General features: G+C 47.7%; 1 long non-coding RNA gene across 1 annotated transcript; it reads right to left on the reverse strand.

The window, feature by feature from the left end:
- Nucleotides 1-508: 508 nt before the first annotated feature.
- Nucleotides 509-9115, reverse strand: LOC147652748 (uncharacterized). The gene is made up of 3 exons (XR_015287860.1): nucleotides 8701-9115; nucleotides 1323-1411; nucleotides 509-570 (listed from the first exon to the last, which is right to left on the reverse strand). It is a non-coding gene; the product is annotated as an uncharacterized LOC147652748 (long non-coding RNA).
- Between the last annotated feature and the right edge of the window lie 637 nt (nucleotides 9116-9752).

A 9752-nucleotide genomic window follows, 5' to 3' on the forward strand; every position in this document is an offset into this window, starting at 1 on the left:
GCTCTGCTGCCATGGCACCCTGGCACACACCTGGAAATGCCATCATAACTGAGGAAGAAAGGTAAAGTTTTTGCTTGAGAAAGAAATAAATGCAAAATAGGTCAAGTTCTTTTTAGGGAGATTTTTGCCCAGTCCTCACCAGCGGGTTCTTTCGCCAAGTGGTTGGTGTGGCACTGCAGTATGATGTGTGCTAGGAAGTGGTAGGTGGGAAAAGAGCTGGCAGGGAAAAAGCCAAGAGCTCTAAAGGTGCAGGGGAAAAAAAAAGGAGGTGAGATTTCAGCTGTTAACACACAGTTTCATGTGTGCAAGCAGCACTTGGCAGCCGCCGCGCGAGGGGAGGGAGATGTGCTCACTGCTTTCACAGGTCACCCCGCCAGCCCCCACCCCTCCACTGGGCCCACAAACAAAGCAAAGCTCATGTACAAGCCATGGAGAGGGTGCTGCAGGGGATCTGTGTGCCAGGAACCTCCATCTCCCAGGGGCTGGAGACACCTGGGCTCCCACTCACCTGGTGTAGGGGCCCTGTGGGGACTGGCTGCTGCTCCACAGGAGGACAGCTGGCTGAGAAACCTGTACCCACCACAGACCAAAAACAGGATTTGAGCTAACTGATGCCAAGAATGATCATGAAAATCATCAAGAGTGCATCCCTCTTTCTGTGACATTGCTGCATTCACTTTAACTGGCTTCTCTGTTGCCCCAGCATCTCTTGGTTTCTAAGCAGGAGAGGTTTTGCATCACCAGAGCTTGACCCTACTGAAGACACTTCAAAGAGCCAGCCCCAGGCAGCCCTGGAGGTGGGGTGGAAGGATGGTGATGCCTGCCAGGGGTGCAGGGCAGGGTTTGGGATTGTTCATAAGCACAATGATTTTATGTTGCTGCCAGAAACAACCAGAGGACAGTCACAGACGTTGGCATGAACATGTTGGTCATTACATTCCAGACTCATCCTCCGGGATGCAGAGGGAGCAGTCTTTATCTCCCTCTCCCAAATAAACAGAACATAAAACCAAGAGAAACTCCCCAGAATACCAACAAACCTTCCAGTTTTCAGCCTAGATTACTTCATGGTTAATTTATTCTTATTTATTCTTATGCAACCTTGGGTTTTTTGCTTTCTATTTTCCCTGGTGCCTTCCCCTTTGAAGTATTTTTAGATTGAACTCAGATCCCCTCTTTGCCTTTGCTGGATGAGACAAGACACACTCTTCTGAGTCTGTCCTAAGATAAATGCTCTATTTTCCTACCAATCTGCTCTCATTTAAAGCCACATCAAAGGAGTGACCAGGACATGAGATCTAATAGTACAGGGTCAGTCTCACCTTCCCCTTTGGGGCTGCACTTTGTGGTGATTCTTCCTTGCTCAGCATCCTGTGGGCCAGACATCCCTTCTGCAAATGGGTCCCAGGCACTGGAGTGAGGATAAGGACACGATTTCTGCTGTGCAAAGTGGTCCTGTCACAGTCATAGCATGGCTTGGACTGGGACAATAAAGATCATTTAGTTCCAAACCCCCTGCCATGGGCAGAGACACCTTCCACCTGTCCAGGTGGGTCCAAGTCCCATCCAGCCTGGCCAAGGACACCTCCAGGAATGGAGCATCCACAGCTTCTCTGGGCATCCTGTACCAAGGCCTCACCACCCTCACAGTAAGGAATTTCTTCCCAATATCTGGTTTGAATCTGTCCTCCTTCAGTTTAAATCCATTCCCTCTTGTCCCATCCAGTTGCCCTTATAAAAGGTCCCTCTCCAGTTCTCTTGTAGCCCCTTTAGGGTGCTGTAAGGCCAGCTTGGTGCCTTCCCTTCTGCAGGCTGAACAGTCCCTGCTCTCCATCAGCAGAGATTCCTCAGCCCTCTGAGCATCTTCGTGTCCCCCTCTGGACTTGTTCCAACAGCTCCGTGTCCTGCTTGTGTTGGGGGACTCCAGAGCTGGACTCAGTGCTCCAGGTGGGGTCTCTGCTCACCAGAGCAGAGCAGAGGGGCACAATCACCCCCCTCACCCTGCTCTCCATCCAGCCCAGTTTGTGTTTGCCCTTGGGGCTGGGAGCACACATTGCTGGGTCACAGGGAGCTTCTTGTCAACCAAGACCCCGAGTCCTTCTCCTCAGGGCTGCTCTCTCTCCACTCTCTGCCCAGACTGGGTTTGTCCCTGGGATTGTCCTGACCCACGTGCAGGACCTGGCACTTTGCCTTGCTGAACTGTCCCCACAGCCTGGCAGGTGACTGGGAGCTCCTAAACCAACACCGAAGCTGAGGAAGATGCACGAGATGCAGTGAACAGGAACACCCAGCCCTCCTTTCTGCCAGCTGCTGTGCCTCTATCCATGCAGAATCAGTGGTGGATGCCACAAAATGCCCTCTTGCTGCCACTCAGGATCCAGTCCCTCTCAGCAGGATGCCCCAGGGTTTGCACAAAGCTCCTGACCCAGAACTTTATAGTGGCTGCCCCACTCACACCCCAGCAGCTCTCAGCTCTGTGGTCCTGCCCCTGCACATCTCATCTTCCCCTCTCTGTCAGGAGCATTTTTGGGGATTTCACAGCAAGGCAGCTCCATGGTGCTCAGCAGTGTTTGCCTGGCAAACAGCGAGCAGCAGAAATGGTCTAAATACTTTCAGGCTTCTGGCAGTTCACAGAGCAATACCCCAGGCAAAGAAAAAGATATCTTGATTAGAATAATTATAATTGTCTTTTCCTTCGTTCTTTCTACAGAAATTCCAGGCTAAATTATCATCTAATTTCAGAGAGCTCCATGACCAAGATTATCTATGAGTCATTTGTAATTATGTGCCAGATTGTATTAAAGCATGAAAATACAAAGGTTTCTCATCAAATACTAAGGGGGTTGGGGGAAGAGAATCAAATTACATTGGAGCAAGATAACTGTTCCAGCCACTTTCTGATTCATGGCATCCAGCAAATGCAAAGAAAAAAAAACGGAGAAAATTCTCATTTTAATAATTGTATAATTGTGAAAACTGACAAATTACAGGAAAACTCAGTTTAAGGCTGACATACCATCCCCTTCCAGTGCTGCTTTAGAAAACACTGTAAGGAGCTTTAAGACTCTCCCATTCTGACTCTGCACTAATTCCCATGGGAATTTCTGCAGCAGCTTCGCCCTGGGCCTGAGTTTAGTGTTAAAAAGTGGATAAAAACTGCCCATTTAGAAATGCAGCCTGTATCTATCCAAACAGCTTTAGCTGAGGCCAGCAAACACAGCAGCTGTCTTTCTGCACAAAAGAGAATGCTCCAGCAGCAGGAAACATCCTGGGACTTCTGCATCTCTCTCTGGCCGCCTCCCTATCCCGACTCTCCAGGACAGGAGCTGCACTGGAAAACTGGGACTCCTCTCCCTCAGCAGCACATCCATGGCCCCAGTTCTGCAGCACCAGTGAGGAGCCCCAGGGCCAATCCAGGCATGCTGATACTCTATTTGAAATAGCCAGAGGCAAGCAAAGGAGGAAATGTGGAAGTGTGGGGAGGAGAGGAAGGAGGAGAGGGGATATTGGAATGAGGGTCATTGGCTGCAGGGGCAAAGTCTGGGGCTGTGTGTCAAGGGAGACCCAGATGGCAGCCTTGACAAGGCTCTAATGTGTTCACTTCATAAACAAGACATGAATTTTAAAAGAAATATTAACTAGCTGTAGAACTTGGATGGGACCAGTTGTCCTTCCTGGAGAACCGAGTCCTGTTTTCCCCATATAATTGAGCAGTCATAACCAGCAGGGAAAAGTCTCCAAGCCCAACAGCCACGTAAAAAAACAAAGTACAAGAAGATGAGATCTTCCATGTGCTACAAAAGCCTGGGATGTGTCTCCCCACAGCTTTTCATGCCCTTGGTTAATTTGGGTGCTGCCCACCCAGCCAGGGCTCCTGAGGTGCAGCTGCCACGTTCCTCTGCTCCACCTGCACAAACGTGCCAGGCAACTCATCCTCACCATCACAGGCACAGATCCTTCCTGAGAGCTGCTGTGGGAGGAAATGAACTTCTTTTGTTTTCCATGACCTTGCTGATGGCCTCTCACAAACCTGCAGTCAGAGCTCTGCCCACAGGGATTCCTCATTACCCTGGAAGGTGTTGCACTGGGATTTGTGCTCACAGGTGTGCCCAGCTCCAGGGAGAGATCAGATATAGGATTACACAGGTGCCTTCAACCATGCTTGGCTCACACAAGCCAGGTGAAGCAAAATGTCAATATAGCACTTATTTATTCAAGCAGCAACATCACAAGTATTTGTAAAATCCAGGGAGCAATTAAATAAAAAATATTGGCATCTAGCAGCCCTAGCTTGCCATGGGAACCATCTCCCACATTCCCAGTCACAGCTACCCTGTGCTTTAGGCCACCCCTGACAGCTGACCCCATGACACACCTCACTGTGAAAAGGAGAACCCTCCACATGTGCCCACAGCAGAGCTCTGAAGCCTTCCAGGCTTCAAAACTTTATCTTTTACTCAGAAACTCAGTGCATTCCTGCTGCCAGGAGATATCCTGTTGTTTTACTCATCTGAAATGAGGACAGCTTGTTCTCCTTGGGATGCAAGTGTTTCCTGGAGCCTCACGTGTCTGCCCTGCCCTGTAGTGACCCCTGCCCCAGGGAAGGGCATTAACTCCCCTTTCCCTTCCCCATCACACTGGTGTGCCTGAAATGAAAACCTTCAGGTGAAGCATCATTTACAAAGGAGTTCCAGAGGCAGATGGAGCAGCCACTTCTGCAGGGATCAGAGCATCCTGGGAAGATCCCTGGAGGGCTTCTGATGAGTCCAAGCCACAGCACATGGACACAGGCACCACAGCAGTGAGCCAAGGGACAGGAGACCCACAGCATTCAGGATGTGGCTTAACTTGGCACACATGAACTTCAGATTCCATTGATGGAGCCCACATTAAACAAGCACAGGCACCAGGATGTGACACAACTTTAGTAAAGCTTCAGTGTGAGAACTGCCAGAGAAGGAAGTTAGCAGCAGCATCAATAAATGTGCAGGGCAAACAGGCCAGCTGCAATTTATTCTGCATGTACTTCAGACATTTCACATTGTCTTCATTCCTCACCAAGTTTTTGTGATGCCTGTCGCATGAGCATGTTCTAAATGCCAAATTTAGCTGCACTGAGCATTGCTTAGCAGCCTCATGAATACTCCCCCTGCCTATTGTGAAGGGGAAAATAAACAAATTATTAATCTGGGATATTTATGGTGCAACATTTTATGATGATTAGTCAGTCATTAAAAGCTCTATATATTACATATACATTATACATTAAAAAGCTGTTTTATTCTGTTTTGTGGCACATGACTGCTGGTTAATAGCAGAAGGGAGGCACTCCAGCCTTTCCTTTCCTCAGAACAATTAGGACTATAAAGGAAAGATGAGACAGATGGGAATGGAATTTCCTCACCTCATTCCTGGTACCTACAAGATTGACACCATGTCCCAACATCTCACCAGCAGTTCCTTTATATTCAGTGGAGAGCAGCAGGCAGTCCAGGGAGTCACCAAGCTCAGACAATGGAAATGAAATTAAATGAATTTAAATGGAGGAAAATGTTCCTAGAGAGTAGACTGCCATACCTGTGGGTGTGGCTGGTGCTGCCACACCTGAGAGCATGGAACAGTGAATTTGGAAGTCAGTGAGATAAACAGGCCACATCAAAGGTGCACAGTCAGAACAGAGCAAGAATGTGAGTCCCTGTATGTTTTCCTGTGACCATGGAGACACGGGTCTGCTTCTTCCCAGAACACCCTGGCATGGAAACCTTCCCAACTGCAAAGGTGTTTCCTCACCCAGCTGAAATGCAGGGCTCCTTCTTGCCCCTTTGTCCCCTTGGCCACCACACAAGCCAGCACTGCAATCTGGAAACCACAACCTCTGCAGTGCCAAGCCTGGCAGAGCTGTCAGCAGTGGGTAGACTGGAATTCTGCAGGAATCACAGCGCTGTGGGTGGCAATTTGCTGCTCATCAGCCACTTGAAGGCTGTGTGCCAGTGCTGAGAGAAGCCCTCATCATGTAGGGCATCTGCTCCAGGGGGCAGAGATGCTTCTTGTCTGTCCCTGGCAAAGGGAGGAATTGTGTTTCTCCTGCAAAGTGACCCTTCTTTCAGGACAGGGCTCCACAGAAATACCCACTGCTGGACAGAGAAAGCAGCAGAACATGACATGAGTTTGTGTTAGCAAAGAGATGCTCAGGAGCTAGTGGGATGGTGACAAAATGACAGATGATGCTTCCTATTTGGTATTAATATCACAAAGCAGGGGAGAAGATGAAGGGCTGGTGCTTCCCTTGATACATCCCTTTACTCCTGGGATCCTGAAGGACAGTTTACCCTGATCTCCACTTCCCAAGCTTCTCCTGAGCAGTTGGCAGGGAAACACTGCTTTTTGAGGAAGGAAAGTTCATGTCAAGTCTTTTAAACTCACAGGGCTTCTCAGAGCAACTGTTATTTTCCTCAGAGCTTTTAGGTAGAGAAATTCTCCTCTGCTGAGTGTTAATATCCCAGCAAACTGTCCTGTTTTCCCTTCTATGCATTGGTCAGGGCATTTCTAACAAGTCAATCACCAGAGCTCCTACACACATTAGAGATGTTATTCCTTGCTGGTGTGGAGTTGAGCCTACACTCTGTATCTGGAGAATACTCTATTTGAAATAGCCAGAGGCAAGCAAAGGAGGCAATGTTCTCCATGTGGAAGTGTGGGGAGGAGAGGAAGGAGGAGAGGTGATATTGGACCTCAACTTCCCTTGAAGACCTTGCTCAGCTGTGAGGCTCTTCCAAATCCAAAAAAAAAAGCTTTTGAGATCAGATCAGCCAGATCTAGAAAAACCTGAAGGACAAAGGTCCCCAACAGTGCAAAAAGCTGACATTGAAGCTTGGCCAGGTATAACATGGTCAGCAGTCCAGTGGAGGAACAAAGGGTTGGACAGCCTAAGGAGGTATCTAGGTAATTACTCATTTAAGAGGCATTTTTTTATTGCTTTTGTGAAGCATGATTCATCTCTTAATATGTGCATGGACAGTCGATCCCTCTGGCTGTACAGATGAATCAGCACACGTTCCCTCTCCCTGCTCCCATGAGGTTGAGACCCTGCACAGCCAAAACCAACCCTTGGAGGAAGCAGGTCTGAGAATCAGCAACTGCTCACATTAAAAAAAAACAAAACCAAAAAAAAACCCACAAACAAGGATTCACAAGTTTAAAGGGATATAAATCCCTCTTGTCATGGACTGGGTGTTGTGGATGTGAACATATTCCTGTAAGGCAGTTCACACCTCCTAAGAACGTGGCACTGGTTGCTCAAGAGAGAAATATAGAAGTGGAAGAACCATCAAGGCCTTGAAAGGGTTTTTGTCAACCATGTTCCTACCTGCTTTCAGCACAAGCATCTTATGCCTCAGGAAATTTAGTAAGGGTGGGATAAGAAAGCCAGGTTTTCACAGGGCTTTCCCTCATGGACAGGGTCTCAGTGCTTTCCAACCTCATTTATCTCATCCCCACATGCTGCTGATGCTGACATGCAGAGATGTCCAGAAGGAGCTGGCACATTGCTGTCCTGCCTGTCAGCCTCTAAGCTTCCCAAAAAATGTCTTGACTGCAGCAAGGGAATGAGGTGAATATATGAGAAATGTACTATTTCTCCTGAACTGCATCAAGTTAATGATATTTTCCTCCCCCTTGCACCTCTGTAAATCAACGCCTGACTGTGGAACTCAACAATGTTACACTGATGTAGAACCACTCTTGGGAGGGAACTGGTTGGTGTAAATCATCCCCTTCTATTTCCTAGTACATAATCTGGTGCCAGGTTCTGCCAAAAACATGGAGAAAACATTCACTAGATTTTTCCAGTGGCAATAGCCTGTCTAAACACAACTTTAAATGTCTGCCATTACAGTTTTCTTCATCTCATTAAAATGGCTTGCAAAACCATCTGCTAGCTAATGAAGAGTTTTTAAAGCTTTAATATTTTATTTTATAATGAAATACACAAAGGGAAAACAGGACAGGTATTTAGAAAGACAATGGCAACAATCTGCTGTTCTTCCACAGAAAGCTGATGATGTTCACTTCCAAGGCTAATTAAAGTGACTGAACACTTCAGCCCCTTGAATATTCCTTGTACAAATAACGCAATTCCTATTCTCACTGTATTTGCCTAACACACAATAACTGAAGGCAGCACTAACTATTTTTCAGCATCCTTCTCTTCCAAAAATACCAGAGACTGGTCCATTACAGAGAAGGGAAGACCACATTTATGTAAGGGTCTACGTGCACTTGCCAAAATCCCTTGGTGGTTCTAGATTCCCTCAGCCCTCACGTTCACTTCCTTGAGCTAGCCAGAAATTGAACAAGACATGAGAATCTTAGTGAGATCATCAAGGACAGTGATCAGCCAGACTTGAGCAAAGGCATGGGTGAAACCCCAAGGGACAGCACTGCTCCTTCCAGGAAAAGGAGCTGTTGCCATTACAGCCCAATCCCTTTTCCCATGGAGCCACAGAGCTGGGCAGGATCTGGCTGTGGTCTCTCTGTAATCATCAGCAGGAGGAGAACAAGCTGGGTTCATGCCCCTGTGAGCAATTAATGGCAAAAAGTCATGGGGAGCCATCTGAGATGGTTCCACCCCCAGCTCAGCAGTATTAGGGTACAGAGAGCCCAACTCAGAGCTGAAATGAGGAATTTCAGGTCACAGCTTACCAGACCAGGTCTCCTCCACTCGCTGCATGCTTCTTCACCTCTGATGTGGGACATCCCTGGCTCTGATACCTGGACCAACTGATACTTTCAAACTTTTCCAAGTTTCACCATAACTCTATGTTTGTGTTGCTTTTTGTCTTATTTAACATCTCTGCTCCTCAGTAGTGACTGGCTACTCCTGCTGAGCACTGAGGACTCTGCTCAGAAGGAAATCTGCAATCCTAAGCACCATCCTTGCAAATTATGGCAATAGAGGGAGTAACTTAAAAAACCACATACATCCTGCCCCAAAACGCTTTCTTGGACAGCAAGCCACCCTATGGTCCTATCAACCTAAGATATAACCAAGAATTTAATGACAGCTAAGCCTGACTGTGAAAGTAGGCTTGAAATTACACTGACAGAGCTACAGCCTGCCTTCCAAAGCTGTGCTAAGTCCTGTAATGGCTGTGTCTTCATCCTGCCTTCTGCTGATCTTCACTTGAGGTGTCACAGATGGCCTTAATTGCTTATCTCCTCTGAGCTTCATACCTGCTGTGGTAGATTAACAGATGGGACTGATCAATGGGCTGAATGCAGCCCTTGGGACCCCTGAACTACCTCTCTGCACAGTGATTAGTGCAATGGCTTCTCCCCACTCACATAAAATTCGTGATCTTCTACCTGATGTACTGTCACATCTCACCTTTGGAGCAGCCCCCTTCACTCTGTGCTGCATCCACAGGCAGTGATGATACCTGGGCTCTGTGCTGGGCAGCTTTACAGGGCTGGCACTACCCCTGCTGACAGAGACCTTCTGCCCACCAAGAGGCCAGGAGAGATCAGAAAGTCCACACTTGCACGTGTGCCAAGAGCACTGGCCAAAAGTGTTTCAGATGGCATTTTATGAATGCAGTGCAGCCAGCAACTCTGAACCAACATAAATTATACTGGGAAGATGAACAAGATGAAAGATCATTCATCTTACCACATGCAGAAAATACACTCAGACTCTTCCTTGTGGTGCCTGATGGTCCAGAAAGAAAACACAATGATTCACATCGTGCTGATTT

This window comes from Cyanistes caeruleus, chromosome 6 (assembly GCF_971803275.1).
Source record: "Cyanistes caeruleus chromosome 6, bCyaCae1.hap1.1, whole genome shotgun sequence".
Taxonomy (NCBI): Eukaryota; Metazoa; Chordata; class Aves; order Passeriformes; family Paridae; genus Cyanistes; species Cyanistes caeruleus.